The 20410-nt window shown below is 39.9% G+C and overlaps 1 protein-coding gene across 2 annotated transcripts in view; it reads right to left on the reverse strand.

Moving 5' to 3' along the window:
• Positions 1-20166, reverse strand: part of SLC16A7 (solute carrier family 16 member 7) — a 159565-nt gene extending 139399 nt beyond the window's left edge. Inside the window, exon 1 of one of the 2 annotated variants that reach the window (XM_060164716.1) lies at positions 20100-20166. The gene's annotated coding sequence lies outside the window, so the exon portion shown is untranslated. The remainder of the gene's footprint in view (positions 1-20099) is intronic. The other variant, XM_060164717.1, reaches the window with a different exon arrangement.
• Between the last annotated feature and the right edge of the window lie 244 nt (positions 20167-20410).

Consider the following 20410-nt stretch of genomic DNA (forward strand, 5'->3'; position numbering starts at 1 on the left):
AAAAAGATGTTATTTAGGAACTATCAGAGTGCTTCCCACCTTCAGTAAATAATAAGTGCTTCCGACTGTTCTCTGACAAGTAAAATGCTGTACAATGAAATCCCTACTCTATGTATTTATAGCTAAAGGTTACAGGCCCAGGGTGGTAAAGCTAAAAGCCAGTTACTTTAGGCATCATGCTGTTGCATGGTCCTTATGGTTTTCTTTGTCAGTCTGGCTTCTGGCAACTGTTAGGTTCCCACGACTATTATTTGTAGTTTCCCCTTCCAGTAAAACCAAAGGGCGTTTCAGGGCACAGTCACTAGGTGCTGGCCAGGGTCAATGCCAAGATCCAACAAAGTCAAGTCACGAGACAGGAGCGAGGCCTGGGTCCAGGATGAGGCAATAAGCAGGCTCCAAGAGGCGCGTCTTTTTAGACTCTCCAGCGCTTTAAAGTTCACAGAAAAATCCACATCTTATGTGTTCAGAAAACACAAATGTCAGCGGCACAAGTGTCTTTATGTTGCTTAGGACACTGTTTCAGCAACATGCCAAAGGCAGATTTCTGGGGCAATGGCAACAGCATCCATGACACTCTGAGAACAGGAACAGTCACTAAAGATAAGAATGCCTGGTCACTTTGCTGGTATTATTATCGGCGCAATTACGTGACTATACGGTGCACCCGTTTCACAGAGGCAACAAATGCAGCATCTGAATTCTTGCCAGTCTTGGCACACACTTCTCTCCACATACCTCTTTTCAATCCTATCAGGAAACTACTGCTAGAGGAGATTGTGGGGGGGGGGGAATAAAAAAAGATAAAACTCAATGTCAAGCGAAGGAAAAGAAAGTTTTTATTAGTGATCACTGACATATTGGAAACAAAAATCACATTGTCAAATTGAGAAATTATGAGGTTGTGTATGTTTTTATTTTCAGACTTCTAGGAATTTGAGAGAATTCACAGAAATGTAGAAAGGAGATGTCTGAATAGGCAAATAATATTCAATTTTATTTTGAATTTTATTTTATTTATTTTTTTATACAGCAGGTTCTTATTAGTCATCCATTTTATACACATCAGTGTATACATGTCAATCACAATCTCCCAATTCATCACACCACCACCCCCCCACCTGCCGCTGCTTTCCCCGCTTGGTGTCCATACGTTTGTTGTCTGCATCTGTGTCTCAATTTCTGGCCTGCAAACCGGTTCATCTGTACCATTTTTCTAGGTTCCACATATATGCGTTAATATGCGATATTTGTTTTTCTCTTTCTGACTTACTTCACTCTGTATGACAGTCTCTAGATTCATCCACATCTCTACAAATGACCCAATTTTGTTCCTTTTTATGGCTGAGTAATATTCCATTGTATGTATGTACCACAACTTCTTTATCCATTCATCTGTCAATGGGCATTTAGGTTGCTTCCATGACCTGCCTATTGTAAATAGTGCCGCAATGAACAGTGGGGTGCATGTGCCTTTTTGAATTACTGTTTTCTCTGGGTATATGCCCAGTAGTGGCATTGCTGGGTCATATGGTAATTCTATTTTTAGTTTTTTAAAGAACCTCCATACTGTTCTCCATAGTGGCTGTATCAATTTACATTCCCACCAACAGTGCAAGAGGGTTCCCTTTTCTCCACACCCCCTCCAGCATTTGTTGTTTGTAGATTTTCGGATGATGCCCATTCTAACTGGTATGAGGTGATACCTTATTGTAGTTTTGATTTGCATTTCTCTAATAATTAGTGATGTTGAGCAGCTTTTCATGTGCTTCTTGGCCATCTGTATGTCTTCTTTGGAGAAATATCTATTTAGGTCTTCTGCCCATTTTTGGATTGGGTTGTTTTTTTAATATTGAGCTGCGTGAGCTGTTTATATATTTTGGAGATTAATCCTTTGTCCATTGATTCGTTTGCAAATATTTTCTCCCATTCTGAGGGTTGTCTTTTCGTCTGTGTCTAGTTTCCTTTGCTGTGCAAAAGCTTTTAAGTTTCATTAGGTCCCATTTGTTTATTTTTGTTTTTATTTCCATTACTCTAGGAGGTGATCAAAAAAGATCTTGCTGTGATTTATGTCAAAGAGTGTTCTTCCTATGTTTTCCTCTAAGAGTTTTATAGTGCCTGGTCTTACATTTAGGTCTCTAATCCATTTTGAGTTTATTTTTGTGTATGGTGTTAGGGAGTGTTCTAATTTCCTTCTTTTACATGTAGCTATCCAGTTTCCCCAGCACCACTTATTGAAGAGACTGTCTTTTCTCCATTGTATATCCTTGCCTCCTCTGTCATAGTTTAGTTGACCATACGTGCATGGGTTTATCTCTGGGCTTTCTATCCTGTTCCATTGATCTGTATTTCTGTTTTTGTGCCAGTACCATGCTGTCTTGATTACTGTAGCTTTGTAGTAGAGTCTGAAGTCAGGAAGTCTGATTCCTCAAGCTCCGTTTTTTTTCCCTCAAGACTGCTTTGGCTATTTGGGGTCTTTTGTGTCTCTATGCAAATTTTAAGATTTTTTGTCCTAGTTCTGTAAAAAATGCCATTGCTAATTTGATAGGGATTGCACTGAATCTGTAGATTGCTTTGGGTGGTATTGTCATTTTCACAATATTGAGTCTTCCAATCCAAGAACGTGGTATATCTCTCCATCTGTTGGTATCATCTTTAATTTCTTTCAACAGTGTCTTACAGTTTTCTAAATACAGGTCTTTTGTCTCCCTAAGTAGGTTTATTCCTAGGTATTTTATTCTTTTTGTTGCAGTGGTAAATGGGAGTGTTTCCTTAATTTCTCTTTCAGGTTTTTCATCATTAGTGTATAGGAATGCAAGAGATTTCTGTGCATTAATTTTGTATCCTGCAACTTTACCAAATTCACTGATTAGCTCTAGCAGTTTTCTGGTGGCATCTTTAGGATTATCTATGTACAGTATCATGTCATTTGCAAATAGTGACACTTTTACTTTTTTTCCAATTTGGAATACTTTTATTTCTATTTCTTCTCTGATTACCATGGGTAGGACTCCAAAACTATGTTGAATAATAGTGGCGAGAGTGGACATCCTTGTCCTGTTCCTAATCTCAGAGGAAATGCTTTCAGTTTTTCACCATTGAGAATGATGTTTGCTGTGGGTTTGTCATATATGGCCTTTATTATGTTGAGGTAGATTCCCTCTATGCCCACTTTCTGGAGAGTTTTTATCATAAATGGGTGTTGAATTTTGTCAAAAGCTTTTTCTGCATCTATTGAGATGATCATATGGTTTTTATTCAATTTGTTAATATGGTGTATCACATTGATTGATTTGAATATATTGAAGAATCCTTGCATCCCTGGGATAAATCCCACTTGATCATAGAGTATGATCCTTTTAATGTGTTGTTGGATCCTGTTTGCTAGTATTTTGTTGAGGATTTTTGCATCTATATTCATCAGTGATATTGGTCTGTAATTTTCTGTTTTTGTAGTATCTCTGTCTGGTTTTGGTATCAGGGTGATGGTGGCCTCATAGAATGAGTTTGGGAGAGTTCCTTCCTCTGCAATTTATGGGAAGAGTTTGAGAAGGATGGGTGTTAGTTCTTCTCTAAATGTTTGATAGAATTTACCTGTGAAGCCATCTGGTCCTGGACTTTTGTTTGTTTGAAGATTTTTAATCACAGATTCAATTCCATTACTTGTGATTGGTCTGTTCATATTTTCTATTTCTTCCTGGTTTAGTCTTGGAAGGTTATACCTTTCTAAGAATTTGTCCATTTCTTCCAGGTTGTCCATTTTATTGGCATAGAGTTGCTTGTAGTAGTCTCTTAGGATGCTTTGTATTTCTGCAGTGTCTGTTGTAACTTCTCCTTTTTCATTTCTAATTTTATTGATTTGCGTCCTCTCCCTCTTTTTCTTGATGAGTCTGGCTAATGGTTTATCAATTTTGTTTATCTTCTCAAAGAACCAGCTTTTACTTTTATTGATCTTTGCTATTGTTTTCTTTGGTTCTATTTCATTTATTTCTGCTCTGATCTTTATGATTTCTTTCCTTGTGCTAACTTTGGGTTTCGTTTGTTCTTCCTTCTCTAGTTCCTTTAGGTGTAGGGTTAGATTGTTCATTTGAGATTTTTCTTGTTTCTTGAGGTAGGCTTGTATAGCTATAAACTTCCCTCTTAGAATTGCTTTAGCTGCTTCCTATAGGCTTTGGATCGTCGTGTTTTCATTATCATTTGTCTCTAGGTATTTTTTGATTTCCTCTTGGATTTCTTCAGTGATCTCTTGGTTATTTAGTAAGGTACTGTTTACACTCCATGTTTTTGTGTTTTTTATGTTTTTTTTTCCCTGTAATTGATTTCTAATCTTATAGCATTGTGGTCAGAAAAGATGCTTGATAAGATTTCAATTTTCTTAAATTTACTGAGGCTTGACTTGTGACCCAAGATATGATCTATCCTGGAGAATGTTCCATGCGCACTTGAGAAGAAAGTGTAATCTGCTGTTTTTGAATGGAATGTCCTATAAATATCAATTAAATCTACTTGGTCTATTGTGTCATTTTGGCTTGTGTTTCCTTATTAATTTTCTGTTAGGATGATCTGTCCATTGGTGTTAGTGAGGTGTTAAAGTCCCCCACTATTATTGTGTTACTGTCGATTTCCTATTTTATAGCTGTTAGCAATTGCTGTATGTATTGGGGTGCTCCTATGTTGGGTGTATATATATTTATAATTGTTATATCTTCTTCTTGGATTGATCCCTTAATCATTATGTAGTGTCCTTCCTTGTCTCTTGCAACATTCTTTATTCTAAAGTCTATTTTATCTGATATGAGTATTGGTACTCCAGCTTTCTTTTGATTTCCATTTGCATGGAATATCTTTTTCCATCCCTTTACTTTCAGTCTGAATGTGTCCCTAGGTCTGAAGTGGGTCTCTTGTAAACAGCATATATATGGGTCTTGTTGTTGTATCCATTCAGCAAGCCTGTGTCTTTTGGTTGGAGCATTTAATCCATTCACGTTTAAGGTAATCATCGATATGTATGTTCCTATTACCATTTCCTTAATTGTTTTGCATTTGTTTTTGTAGGTCCTTTTCTTTTCTTGTGTTTCCCTCTTAGAGAAGTTCCTTTTACATCTGTTGTAGAGCTGGTTTGGTGGTGCTGAATTCTCTTAGCTTTTGCTTGTCTGTAAAGCTTTTGATTTCTACATCGAATCTGAATGAGATCCTTGCCAGGTAGAGTAATCTTGGTTTTCAGTTCTTCCCTTTCATCACTTTAAGTATATCATGCCACTTCCTTCTGGCTTGTAGAGTTTCTGCTGAGAAATCAGCTGTTAACCTTACGGGAGTTCCCTTGTGTGTTATTTGTCATTTTTCCCTTGCTGCTTTCAATAATTTTTCTTTGTCTTTAATTTTTGCCAGTTTGATTACTGTGTGTCTCGGTGTGTTTTTCCTTGGATTTATCCTGTATGGGACTCTCTGCGCTTCCTGGACTTGGGTGGCAATTTCCTTTCCTATGTTAGGGAATTTTTTGACTATAATGTCTTCAAATATTTTCTCGGGTCCTTTCTCTCTCTCTTCTCCTTCTGGAACCCCTATAACGTGAATGTTGTTGCATTTAATGTTGTCCCAGAGGTCTCTTAGGCTGTCTTCATTTCTTTTCATTCTCTTTTTCTTTATTCTGTTCTGCAGCAGTGAATTCCACCATTCTGTCTTCCAGATCACTTATCCGTTCTTCTGCCTCAGTTATTCTGCTATTGATTCCTTCTAGTGTATTTTTCATTTCAGTTATTGTGTTGTTCAGCTCTGTTTGTTCTTTCATTCTTCTAGGTCTTTGTTAAACATTTCTTGCATCTTCTCAATCTTTGCCTCCATTGTTTTTCTGAGCTCCTAGATCATCTAAACTATCATTATTCTGAATTCTTTTTCTGGAAGGTTTCCTATCTCCACTTCATTTAGTTGTTTTTCTGGGGTTTTATCTTGTTCCTTCATCTGATACATAGCCCTCTCCCTTTTCATGTTGTCTATCTTTCTGTGAATGTGGTTTTTGTTCCACAGGCTGCAGGACTGTAGTTCTTCTTGCTTCTTCTGTCTGCCCTCTGGTGGATGAGGCTATCTAAGAGGCTTGTGCAAGTTTCCTCAATACACAATTTTTTTAAAACAAAGTTTGATTCTCTAATGAAATAAAGTTTAAAAATGAGCCTAGAATTATCATACTAAGTGAAGTAAGTCAGAGAAAGACAAATGTATGGGGGCTTCCTTGTTGGTGCAGTGGTTAAGAATCCGCCTGCCAATGCAGGGGACATGGGTTCAAGCCTTGGTCCAAGAAGATCCCACATGCCATGGAGCAACTAAGCCTGTGCGCCATAACTACAGAGCCTGTGCTCTAGAGCCCGTGAGCCACAACTACTGAAGCCCACATGCCTAGAGCCCGTGCTCCGCAACAAGAGATGCCACCACAATGAGAAGCCTGAGTACCACAAAGAAGAGTAGCCCCCGCTTGCCACAACTAGAGAAAGCCCACACACAGCAACGAAGACCCAATGCAGTCAAAAATAAATAAATAAGTAAATTTATTTTTAAAAAAGACAAATATATATCACTTATATGTGGAATCTAAAAAAAGATACAAATGAACTTATTTACAAAACAGAAACAGACTCACATGAATCACTTTGCTGTACACCTGAAAGCTAACACAACATTGTAAATCAACTATACTGTATTTCAATTAAAAAAAATCATGGCACTTCAACTACCTTATATTATTCTGATGCCTTTTAATAACATGAAGAGCATATCAGAACCACTTCCTTTGAAATCATTAATGATTTGATTACAAAAGATGGCCCTTCTCAGGAGCTAAAACAGTCCATGTAGAAACTTTTCTAACCTCAATGGACTATTTGGGGATATTATATTTGTGTTCAGGTTTAATTAATAATTATTCATAGGATTATTGATCATAATCCTGTATGTTTTCAACTTGAATCTCTAGTTCCACCTTTGTGGAAGAGGCCCTCTGCATACAGGAATACCTTAGTTGCATAATTTCTCTTTGTTTGAATTATTGGCCTTAGACTCTTGATTTTGGTAAACTACAACTTAAATGCTATAGATTGTCTAAGACATAGGTTGTCTGTGCTCTTAAACTGTCCATACAAGTGTTCAGTTAACATCAGAGCATTTCCTGTTTTCCCCATCAACTCTGTCCTATAAAATACTATTCAGTAGATGGTAATAATACCTGATAAATTTTCCCACACCTCCTTTTTGGAGTCAAGGAAGGGACATTTTAATTGCAATGAACCAATTATATTCTCTTTTCAACTGTAAAGAAAAGTCCCATTCACATTGTAAGTGTATCAGACACTGGATAAATAAGACACAGTGTTCAATTCAACTGCCTCACATTTTAAAACGTGTAGTACCTCAATCATATATTTTGAAGTTGTTCTACTACAAAAGGAATACATTTTAAAACAATGATGCTAGGATTTCATTACAGCACCATCTTCAAGGTGCTACAGCTGAATGCTCCCGTTCCTATAACAAGGCTGAGGTAAAGAGCTAAATTGCTTATAGTGGGGGACTTCCTTCTGAAACATCCTTTTGAAATGCACTTTTGAAATGGACTCTGTGTAAGACGAACTCTTACACTGAATTTCAAGTTATAATGAAGTTACAGTACTTTAATGAACCAATTATTACTAAGATTTTTTTTAATGTGTCATGAATTGTTTTTCTTATTAAGGTACAATTGGAGCTGAATGTACCTATTTAAAAAAGCATAATCAAGTACTAGAAAAAAAGTAAACAATATTCGGATCCCAATTTATTTAAACATAGCCTTAATTCAATAGTGTTATCCGTGCCTACTCGATTTCTTGGTACTAACATCAGTCCCAGTATACACAGTTCATGGAGCTGACATTTTTGAAAGAAGGATTATGTATGTGTGCTATGGTCTGAATGCTTGCGGCCCCATAAACTCATGATCAAATCTTAATGCCCAGTGTGATGGTTTCAGGAGGTGAGGCCTTTGTAAGGTGCTTAGGTCATGAGGATGGAGCTCTCATGAATGGGATTAGTACTCTTATACAGACCCCACAGAGCTCCAGAGTCCCTTCCACCACGCCAGGACACAACTAAAAGTCTGCAACCCAGAAGCGGGCCCTCAACCGACCAGGCTGGCACCCTGACCTCTGACTTCCAGCTTCCAGAACGCTGAGAAACAAATTTCTGTTGTTTATAAGCTACCCAGTCTGTGGCATTTTGTCATACCAGCCCAAACAGACTGAGACAATGTGGAAGAGGGACAAAATACAATTTTGCCAACATTTTTCTTGTCCTTTTAATTTTGTCATTTGTTTTTTTGTGAAAGACTTCCAGGTGCGATTTTGATACTTAAAAGCATGACTCTTAAAAAGTAGCACAATTCAGAAGGACAGAATCCTAAGTATTTCTCTTTTATCTTCCCTACAATTTCCCTTTTCTATAAAATGTTTGTGCAAAGATGGAGGAATCTACTCCCACCTGGGACAACTACATGGAACATAGGGGAAAATGTGGATTTTGAAAGTAGAGCTTTGTGACCTAACCTACTTGAGATATCAGATACTTCATTTCATTCTAAATTAGTGATAACAATGCCAGATGCCCATATTATAGGGCTGCTGGTCAGACAATGACTTTCTGGATTATGTGAGGTGATACATGTAAAGCGCCCGCAGCTTTATCTCTGGCACACAGCCAACACCAAGTATGATATGTGTCTTCTCTTTTCCCTTTCCCAATCCCAAAAATCTGAGTGTGTAAATCCTTTGGACACCAAGAGAATAGCAAAAAGTTACATTTTTAAATTTAGATTTTATAGACCACAACTCAATATCTGAATGTATAGCTGAGGAGACATTAGTAGTACTGCTTCAAGACAAAAGCTAGTAAAATAAGAGTTCTAATAAAATGTGAAATAATTTAAAATAGATTATAGACTAAAAAAGTTGGATGGAACGATCACTCTGAAGTGAAAGTTATAGGTCAAATATGCATAATAATTTTGATCATCAGTACTGAAGTAACCCAATGAACAGTAATAATTAGGTTTCTAAGCATTTAAAATAAGATTTTTAATTTGGTGATACAGCTATAGAAGTGCATAGGCCCTTTTTTGGGAATATTTGAAAATAAATGTAGATAATGGGCCCAGACAGCTTAATAGAGTAATATATCTGTTACTGATAAAAATAAACTTAAAGCAATAAGAATTTGCATGCTTCCTCATTGAAGTGCTTTCTTTCCCTTAAATTACAGCACATATTACTAAGAAAATTAACGATAAAAAGGGAAATAATTTTTAGATGAGCTTGAGATCTGACATCTGTAAATCCTCCAGTAGCAGGCCATTACTGAGTGTAATTAATGTTCTCCCCGGGACACAGCGGCCAGGTGACTCCCCACAGAGATGCTAATGTGGTCCACAGGGGATGGACTTACATTTTCTTATATTCCCTGAGGTTTCTTCTGAATCATTCACCTTTTCCTATCTACTTATTATGTTGTCATACCAATTAGTGATATGCAAATATTCCTGCAGTACCTGCCACTTTTTAAGTTCAGAAAAAGAAACGGGTATTTAGTTGCATCGATTCTTTGTTTTTCTTCTGAAAGAGGCCATGGCTTTAGGAAAATGCATTCAAGCATTTTATTGCTACATTGAAGACACCAGGCAATAAGTAACTGGAATCTATATGATATTAGGAAGGGATACTACAGAAAAAGAAGGAAGAAAGGAAGGACATTTCAAATAACTGAATCTTAAGAGACAAGGTTAAGATCTATGGACAGAAAGTGACAGAAACAAGAGAAACAAAGGGTACAGAAAGTTCCAGTCCAAAAAAAAATCAGTATGTTCAATAAAAATTTGTAGAATAATTTGTAGTGAAAGCAGACTCAACTTTTATAAAAATATGGCACAATGCTTTTAAAAGAAAAGAAGTCACGTAATAGAACAAATTGGCAAATTCACTTTTTTTAAATTTCTGAAAGCCCATTCCTATCTATGCCCTACCTCCAAAAGTCTCTCTTTTTAGGGACTTCCCTGGTGGCGCAGTGGTTAAGAATCTGCCTGCCAATGCAGGGTTCGAGCCCGGGTCCAGGAACATCCCACATGCTGCAAAGCAACTAAGCCCGTGAGCCACAACTACTGAGCCTGCGTTCCAGAGCCCGCGAGCCACAGCTACTGAACCTGCGTGCCACAACTACTAAAGCCCGCGCGCCTAGAGCCCGTGCTCCGCAACAAGAGAAGCCACCACAATGAGAAGTCTGCGCACCGCAACGAAGAGTAGACCCTGCTCACCGCAACCAGAGAAAGCCCGCGCACAGCAACGAATACCCAACACAGACAAAAATAAATAAAATAAATTAATTTTAAAAAAATACACTTAAAAAAAAAGTTTCTCTTTTTAAAAAAGTCAGTTTCTTGGTGATATTAGATAAAGAGGGTCTATTTACTACTACTGTAGTATAAAGGCAATTAATCACTTGTTCCATCTATTCTTAGTATTCTCTTCTGCAAAATGGGAATAATAACATCTGCCTCATTGGGCTACTGTAAATCTTTAATGTGAGAAGGTATAAAAAGCTCTTGGCATAGTGCTGGCACCTAGCTGTGTGCTCAATAGCTAGTATTATTTTTATTATAACTAGTGATTAGCAAAATTATTAATGTATGTCCAGCATGCATGTACTTTAAGGAGGCAGAGATACCATTGGAGAAAAAAATATTCTTTGTCCTCGATAGAAAATAGCAAATGAATAAGTATTCTAGATTAGTGATTTTCCACAGTTCAGTATCACAGATCAATGAGTAAAAAAATATACCTTATTTTTTACCAATTGATTCAAATGTCCCATCAAGTTTAAGAATCACAGTTCTAGATGAATACTTACAAAAAGTATACTCAAAGATAAATGAGTATTATATGAATTATATACAGAAATATAATCCTTATACTTCAGCAGACTTTTGTATTTATCCATGTGTTTTTTGCTTTTACTCTCGAGTTTTGGGGCACTTATAATGACCATCTCCTCGTTTCACTTAAAGACTATTCATCTCTCAGCTCTAAAAACATTTCCACTTCTTTCATTAAAGCCTTCTTTGATTGCTCCGTTACATAGTAAAGTCTCCTTCTTCTGGACCCCTAGAGCAGGGGTCAACAAGTATTTTTCTCTAAACTGAAAGATAGTAAATATTTTAGGATTTGCAGACTTAGTCACAAGTACTCAACTCTGTCTGCAGCAGGCAATCAGCTACAGAAAATACAGAAACAAATGGGTGTGGCTATATTCCAGAAAAACTTTACTTATGAAAACAGGTAGCAGGCTAGATGTGGCCCAAGGGTTATTTATACTTTGTCAACCTCTGCCGTAGACAATCACTGCTTTATCATTTTATTTTGACACTCAGTCCTACTCTGGATTGTACCTTTAACTGTACACACATAGAGAATGTCTCTGAAATTAGAGTCTCCTCAGGGGGGTCAGGAAAGATGTCTTATACATGATCTTTTCAGGTCTCTGTGCATATTACTTCATGGAGCAATACTTAATTATTTACTGATTTAAACTGATTTTAAGATTTGGGAGCAAGATCTAGTTGCCATTAGCGTCCTACCTACATTGAAACATCTACTGAGACATTGACTCTTAGGGTTCTCTAATGGGCAGCCTCATCTTGCTGAATCTTTATTCTACCTGTAAATGAATATAATATATCTTACTTGGTAATAATGAGGAATAGAAATTCTATTTTTAAAAGATCAGACATATAAGAAGCACTTACATGGTACCAATAATTACGTTGCCATAAGTTTGCATCTTAATATGAATAAATGTCTCTAAGTCGTGACAATAGAATGACTATTGTTTTTCTCTTTGTCATAGCTTTTAAATGTGCTTATGTGCACTGCTACTTCTAAGTGGAAAGTAAGAAATTTCCATCTTAAAATTCCCTTGGGATACAGTCCCAATTGATGTTACTAACATTGTGTTTAAGTGAAAAATTTAGCACTGAGATATTTTTGCAGCATCAATATCAGTGTTGAGTTGTCTTCCTATATGTACCAAAAACCAGAGCTTTGTCTATATGGGAAAGACCCACATAACTGTAAAGTCAATGAGTTGTTGTTGTTTTATGAATCTCCTACTTGGCTCAGGCTGTGAACAGTAATATTATAATTCATAAAAACCTGTGCACAGAAGAGAATTCCTCAAAAATAAAGAGGCCCTGCCTCAAGATGCACCAAAAATACTGGTAGAGATAAAAGCAAAATGATTATGATTACCATTTATAAGTTACCGGCATTATTTATTTACTCTCCAGCAACAATGCTGTGATATAGGTTTTATTGTTTCCATTTTTTAAAATGAGGAAACTGGGGCTCTGAAGGTTCACATATCTTGATTTGAGTTAAACAGCTGAGATGTGGCTAAGTCAAAGTTCCATCAAGGTCTATCTAACTAACCACAAAGCCTCTGATCCACCACGTGACACTGTGATGGAGAAAAAAGGAAAGAGAGAAAAGAGAGAACCACAGACTGAGACAAACTACAGAGTGAAGAGGACATCGGAGGTCTACAAAGAGCTGACTGAAGGACATAAATTGCTTAGCCTTGTTTTGAGAATATGTTCCTTTATTTCTGGGACTCAAGACTAAAAGGAGCTTACCTGTTTGCCATCTCTAACATCTAAAACGGTGTCTGGGAGCGCAGTGGATGAATAAATAGTTGTTATTAAAGGATTACATTGTCTGGCTTGAAATGCGTCATAGGCTTTATTCAAAAGCCCACTTCACTGCAGATCTGACATCTATACATCCATGGGAATTCTCTAGACACTACTCTGTTCATGTACCCACTGGTGCCCACAGCCTGGGGTGTCCACAAGAGACTTGCCACCCCATGCCCAGTCCACCCCTATCATCTTGCTACCTGTGCTAAAGGGATAACATCCGGGACTTACTGTTTCTTCAGTCCCTAATGGTTCCCCAGCCTCCCTGAGTCCACAGGCGATAAGAGGTCATCATTTTTTCTAAGCGCGATAAGAAGTCATTATTTTTTCTAAGCATCTTAGTTTGGTTCCAGATACTTCCTTTAAACAGTAAGGAAGTCTTATCATTCTGCTGACTCTGTGTTTTAACAGATCAAGATTCGTTATCCTTGACTAGTCTTTTTTTTTTTAACATTTCTCAAACTTCCTTCCTCTAGAATCTCTTAAAATCTACTGCAGAACTACATATTTTAAAATACTAATATTGAGAAGGTCTATTGTGGTTAATATATTCAAATCCAGATCCCTCCACTGACAAGACGTACACACCTTGGGCAAGATACTTAACCTCTTGCCCTAATTCCCTCACCTGTAAAATGAGGGTCAAAACAATGCTTCCTCATAAGGTTTGGAGGATTAAATGAGTTAAAATGTGTAAAATGAATATGTAAAATGATGCCTGACACATAGAAGTGTTTGATAAAGGCAAGCTATTTTTACTCAAAGTGATCTCTATAGCTTTACCTAATAGCCACATCTTTGGTCTCTAAACTCACTTCTTACACACACACTCACACACACAGATACACACAGCATCTTAGGTGCTTTACCTCTTACGGCATTAATCTACAAAGGTAAATAATTTAACTGAGGGGCTAATATCTAATTGTAACCAAAATTTAAAGTGAATTTTCCTTCTTTTCTTCCTTTCGGTGGTTTATTCATTCATTCACTACACTGAGGGCCACGGAAAGAAAATGTTCAGCCCTGAGGTAACAGTGGGTTCTTCCAAAAGTGGATCCCTCTATATGCCTTTACTTCCCACCTTCTGACTTCATCTGAAAAGAGATAATATTGATGACCAATGGGCTCATGAACAAGGGTTCAAACATTTATATTTATAAGCAACCATTTTCATCCTTGAACTCTTTTGTACATATATGGACTTTCCTAAACTTGAATGCTTCCAGAAACACAATGGCCTTAAAAAATAGCTTCACCAGGTCTCGTAAAGAACAGGTAGAAAAACGGAATATGTTAAATTCAGAGCGAAAACGTAAGAACGTGAGCTGTCACCACATAGGTACAGGCTCTCAATCAACCCAGAGCAAGATTTATTTTGTGTGGCCCTGGAAAGCTGTGTGAGGGTCCTAGGTAGAAGCAAGAAGAATGCAGTCACAACTGGAACTGTCTCTAAAAGAACAGGCTGCCTCAGTGAACATACTTAAAATAAAAATAGATGGTGGTATATTGAAAATGCTGAAGAAACAATAAAGAAAAGCAGAAACCAATGTCCTCTAAGTCCCATGTAACTCCATAATCCACCAAAGTGCTAAAGGATATGTAAATATGGATATGTTATTATTCCCAATACCCAGAAATTTGTAGTATATAGGGAAACCAAAGATATACAAATCTATATGCAACTATAATACAATGTTTAAAACACACAAGACAGATTACAATGCAATGTTACCGAAATTTTAGAAAAGCTTCTTCTACCTATCCAGAGGCTTCGGAGGAAATCTGAATGTGGTGTTTAAGCTCAGCTTTGAAGGTTGAAGCTAGACATGAAAATAGCAGGAGGTTAGAGCATTTTAAGGTGAAAGAACAGCAAGACCAAAGGTGTGGTGTCAGGAAATAGAATGAAGATAAATGAGGCACAGGGGACAGGTCAATTTGACTCGAGGATGGTGGCAGTGGGAGACGAGCCTGGAAAAACTTTTTGGAATTACAGAGGTTGAAACCTTGGTCCTTAGACCTAGGTAATGGGAGTCACAAAGTGCTATTAACAAATAGGAAAAGGAGGTGTGTTTCAGTAAGACTATCTCGTGGTACGTACAGAATTAACTGGTACAGTGAGAGACTAGAAATGAGGAGACCCGCTAAGAGACTAGGACATGACTCTAGGTAGTATGTCAAATGTGCCTGAACTCTGTGGCAGCATCAGAAAAGAGGAAACTGGTGAAAGAAGCATTTTGGATATCAGGTCTTAGCACCTGACTGTAAGACGTAAGGCTGGGGGCGTTGAGGGTCTCAAAAGCTTCTAGAAGAGAATGTTAATACCAATGAAAGCAACAGGGGCTTTCATTGGAAAGGAAAGACAGTGTTCAGAAGAGTCCACAGGGTGTTAGCCGTGTCAGAAGCACAGAAGAGGTAAGCCATCCAGCAGGTACTTGGAGAGGGCTGCCTGGAGCTATGGGAAAGTCAGGGCTGAAGATAATGACTTGGGCGTTACTCCTACTGAGGTCAAAACACAGGCCAAGAGAGGATGAGCTTTGCCAATGGATCAAATACAGATAAGAGAAGAACTCAAACGGAAATTGAGGAACACATACTTGAGTGAGCAGGAGATGAAAGGAAAGCCGAAGAAGCAGCCACCAATGAGCAGTCAGAGAAGTAAGAGGGGCACAAAGAGCACACAGAAGAGAAGAGTTTAAGAAGCAGCAGGTGCCAACGTTACCAGAGGCTGTTGACAGTGTGAAGCGAATGAAGATTTGGACCCTCAGAGGCCAATTATAACCTGATTCTGAAATATTAATACTTAATATACTTTAGGGGGAAGGACTCACTCCTTTAAATCAAAGTAGTTTCACAGGAGATTACTCTTTTTATCCTTTGAAGAAAAAACAAAAGAATTTCTTATTGGAAGGTACACGCATTTCAAGGATAATCTCCTTAAACATTCTCAATTTGATCTTATTGGCCAATAGTTTTCAATCCCATCTAGTACTACTCTTCCAAAAGGTATTTCAGGGGACATTTTCAGTAATTATGACTGAGGGGACTCTAGCAGCATATGGAGGACAGGGGCCATACACACTAAATGTCCTGCAATAGAAGAGGCATTGCTAATCCATGTAGAGGAGCCCTGCCCAAAATGCCAACAGTGTCACCTGTTTAGAAACACTGTCACATAATGCTGTTTATCACTGAATGCACCTTTTGTATATTTGAGAAAAACTGATAGAACTTCAGATTCTGAAATTTTGGAGAATCAGTTTCAAAAACAGGCAAATATCATTAATACAGTTCATCCCTTAGAAACTTTTCAAGCAAATACATGCCTTTTAGTTTTACTGTTTATTCATATCTAATCTAGTTCCAAAAGAAATAGGTCTTCAAGTAAATTATTTAGTAGGGCAGCTTCTTATAATCTATAACTCTTCTACGTATTAGCTCTAATCAGAATCTGTTCAGGGGTGTACATGATTAATAAGAATACATTTCATTGTGTTATTAGGTGAGGAAACAGCCAATGTTTAATTTAACTGCTTTTTAAAAATACCAACATTTTGTACAGATCTTTATTTATTTAAACAAATATTTCTCTGTGTTACCACCCATACTAGATATTTTCCATTGAAAGTTTCTGTTTTAATGCCAAATATTACCAAACAGTAATCACCAGTTCAGATATCTGAACCACACAGTATGTCATTTTTTTGTGGGGCTATCCTAAGTGTACAAAATTTTTAACAACAATATCTTTACACCAGCATTTTGTAGCTGTCACCCAAATGCCCTGTAAAATTTTCAAGAACTTATTTGGGATTTCAATAAAGATTAATAAAAACTACTGGATCTTCCAAGTAGGTAGATTAGGACCCTGGATTCACCATTTAAGGGACCAACTGAGAAAACGAAGCTTGCTCCGTCAGTTAAAAAAAAATTCTATTACACACTGAAACTTAGTGTGCAGTCGTTTCCCAACACATTTCCTGCACACTTTGATCCAAATAGTTGAGAAAGCCTCGAACAAACAAGGATGACCTCTCAGACAATGAGAGTCCATTCAGTGGCTTATTATGCAATCCAGCGCTATCATGCCATCTATTGAGAAACTTGGCTCTTCAAAAGGTTCCCAAAAATCTGTTAAGAAAAACAAGCCAGTGAACCTTATAACAACCTAGTAGCCTTAATGCCAAACATTTAATACCTGACACTAGCTACCATGAATTATTTCTATGCATGTGCTTACACAGAATAAATAATGCGGGACCAGGCAAACAACTCTTCAAAAGATCCTCAACTATCCTGTCCCCCAGGCAAAGTCCGTGAGGGATTCCCCTGCCAGATTTAGAGTTGTAGGCAGGAAAGGAGGCTCACTCTTCCCTTGTTTGTTTCTCCTCCTGTCCCTCCGCGCTTCATTTTTTCTATAAGCAGCTGTTCAGGACTATCACCTGCCAGGCACTGCACTGAGAAGAGAGAACACGACAGACAAAGTCCCTGCCCTCGTTCAGCTTCGTGCAGCATAAGCCGTACCACTCAGTGGTTAAAATCAGACAGCCTGCCTGGGTGCTTGCCCCAACTCAGCCACTTGCTAGCTGTGCAAACTGAGCAACTTTCTTAACTCTCTGTACCTCAATTGCTCGTCTATAAATGTGGATATTGACAGACCTACCTCAGGATTGTTAAGGAGATAAAAGGAGTCAATAGTGGTAGCACAGTGCCCAGAACATGGTAGCATTACAGACATGTTGTTATAGTTACTATACTCTTGGGCTTCTCAGAGTGAGTGGATTAGTCTGTCCAAAGTGCAGAAAAAACTTGCTGCTCAGTCTCTCAAAAAAATGGAAATCAATTCATTAGCAAAGACCTTCTTCGGGGAAGGGATGTCCTGCCCTCATAACAAGAGAAAATCCTCCATTACCTGTTTATACTGGGTCACTCTCAATGGGCAAATGGATGGGGCTGAACACACAGGTTTCTGAGGCAAGGTACCCTTCTCAAATTTGCCTTTTAGCACATCTTAATTTCTTGAAATTGCCACATCCCTTTCAAATTATTTGACATATATGCTTCTTCCACTGAGAGGAAACTGACTGATAACAAAGAGGACAGGAGGAAGATTATCCTAGATGACTAGACGTTGAGTTTTTGGAGAGCAGAATTCCAACCTCCTTCATCTTGGGAACCACAGTACAGTGTCTGGGGTGATTTTAGGGGTTCAGAAATAGCTAGTTTATTTATTAGGTGTTTTCCGTATACTTTATTCCTCACCATAGCACTTCAGGGTGGATACCACGAATCCCATTTTATGAATAAGAAAAACTGACGATGAGATTGTTAAATAATTACCCAATTTTACAAAAGTGCGGAACTGAGCTTGAAATCTAGGTCTAACTCTAAAGTTAATTACCTTTTCCCATGTGAATGTCTCAAAAACATGTTTGATAAATGAATACAGAATGAAAAGCAATTGCAGGAGACTTCTTTTACTTTAGATACATGAACCAGGAATATAACTCTGGATGAAGTATATTTCTTTAAGCCTCTTTGCCCTCTTTCCCTTCAGGAGGGCTCAAGGCCAAAGATATCAGCCAGATATTATAGAAGAGTAAATGCATGTCTAGAAATAAACTGAGCATTTAAAGGAAGGTGAACTAACTAGGACACTGGGGAGAAGGTGTTAAAATTTCAGATCGCTTACCATTATTAAAACAGTCCGAGCGGGGGTGGGGGGAGCAGTACTTAATTACAAACTGTTGCTATGAATTTTGCAAAAACTAATTTCTGACTTTATGAATTGTTATGCAACACACTGAGTTGCTTACCGTAATCCTTCCCTTTTACTGAGATCATTCAGGCCAGCTGACTTAGACTGCTTCAAATGCACTGTGGTCAGAGGCAGAAAGTGGAGCTAGGATTGCCTCACCAGGGCCAAATAAGGGTCACCTTGTTCAATCCTCATCATTCTCTGCAGCCACCACCCAGCTCTAATTTTTCAGCCACTCTCCCCCAAATGCACACGTAGTTCTTCAGGTTTCAATGACACAGCACATTCAAGCCGACGTGTCTGTTGAAAGTTTGCAGCCCTCCCGAGTTCCCAGTTTGGATTTAGTCATAAAGCATGAGGTGCCAGTAAACGGCACCTAGTGCCCACTGTTTCCAGGCTTTTTCACATCACCCTCACCACTGCCCGTGGTTTTATTCCTCTGCTGCGTCCCTTAACAGACCCAAGAAAGGAGGACACGAAATATTAGCTTTCGTACTACTACCCCACTCAGTACTATTTCAGGAAGGAGAGGCAGAGGGAAACCGCACATTTCCTCTCGTGTGTGTGTGTGTGTGTGTGTGTGTGTGTGTGTGTGTGTGTGTGTGTGTGTGTGTGTGTGTGTGTGTGTGTGTGTGTGTGTGTGTAATTTTTTAACATCCCTGACGTAGACCACACAATTCCCTCCCCAGCCCTGCCAAGGCAATCTGCCATCGCGTTTCGCGCAAGTAAGGGAGAAAATGGGGGTGGAGGGAGCAGCTGCGAAGCAGCATCTGCCCGAAGGAGGAACCTCGCCAGCCTGCCGCGCTACCTGGCCGGACCTGGCACCCCCAGCGCGGCGCAGCAGCTCACGCAGGAAACCCAGCGTGAGCCCGGGAGGCGCAGGCCCTCCTCCGCCCTCGTCAAGTCACACTCCTTTTCTGCCCCCGACTGGCCTCGCCCCCGCCACGCTATCTGTGGACCGAAAAAGAACAAAACTCGAACCCCCTGGTATTGCGTCCTCTCCTTCCAGCCTCTCCGAGGCCCCACCATCTGCTAAAAGAGATGCTCCGTACACACACTCTCACCAACCCCCCATCCCCAGCTCCTGCGGCCGAGGCCACCCCGGGGTGCTGGCGGGCCAGGGGCGGGATGCTGCTGAGAAGCGCAAGCGGCACACGCCAGGCGGGAACCTGCCGGAGGGACTCGTGGGGTAAGGATGGGGGGGGCACCGCGCCGGCAGAGCCTCTGCGCAGAAGCTCGGAGCTTTGGCGTCGCCTGGCCGGAAGCACGCGGGCGCACGGAGCGCTCTCCGCCCCGGACCCCTCTGGCCCCCCTCTCCGACGCTGGCGCGCGCGCGCGCCCCGGGGCTGCACCCGGCTGAGGTCCGCGCTCGTGTGACGCGAACTCTCCTCCGGCAGCCGCCTGGGGGAATTTTGTCTATATAAGGGCTCGCCGGCTAATGGCTTTGGCGTGCGTGTCACACGTTGGCCATTATTTACACACACGCGTGCGGTTCCCCGGGCAGCTCGGGTGACGGATGAGCGCTCGCCTTCCTCTCCGCTGGCGCCCAGTCCTCTGCTCTTTTCCTCCCGGGGTGTAACTTACTTTACCTGGTCTCCGGCACAGGGTGGGCGCTGCAGCGATCCGTCCCCCGCCGGCCGCCGCCGGTTCGCCTCGCTGTCACCGGGTGAATGGAATTATTTATTTATTTATGTCCCCGGACGAGTCCTCGCCCGCCTCAGCCGGAGGAGGTGGAAGAGGAGGAGGTGGAGGCGGCGGGGAGGGCAGGCGAGGCGGCTGAGCTCCCTTGTGGATGCCCGGGAGCGCGCGCCGCGCCGCGGGGGGAGGCGGAGGGCGGGGGGACGGGGGAGGGGGGTGCGGGGAGGAGGAGGGTGGCCGCGAGCTCCCGCGGCTCC

This window comes from Lagenorhynchus albirostris, chromosome 11, assembly GCF_949774975.1.
Source record: "Lagenorhynchus albirostris chromosome 11, mLagAlb1.1, whole genome shotgun sequence".
Taxonomy (NCBI): domain Eukaryota; kingdom Metazoa; phylum Chordata; class Mammalia; order Artiodactyla; family Delphinidae; genus Lagenorhynchus; species Lagenorhynchus albirostris.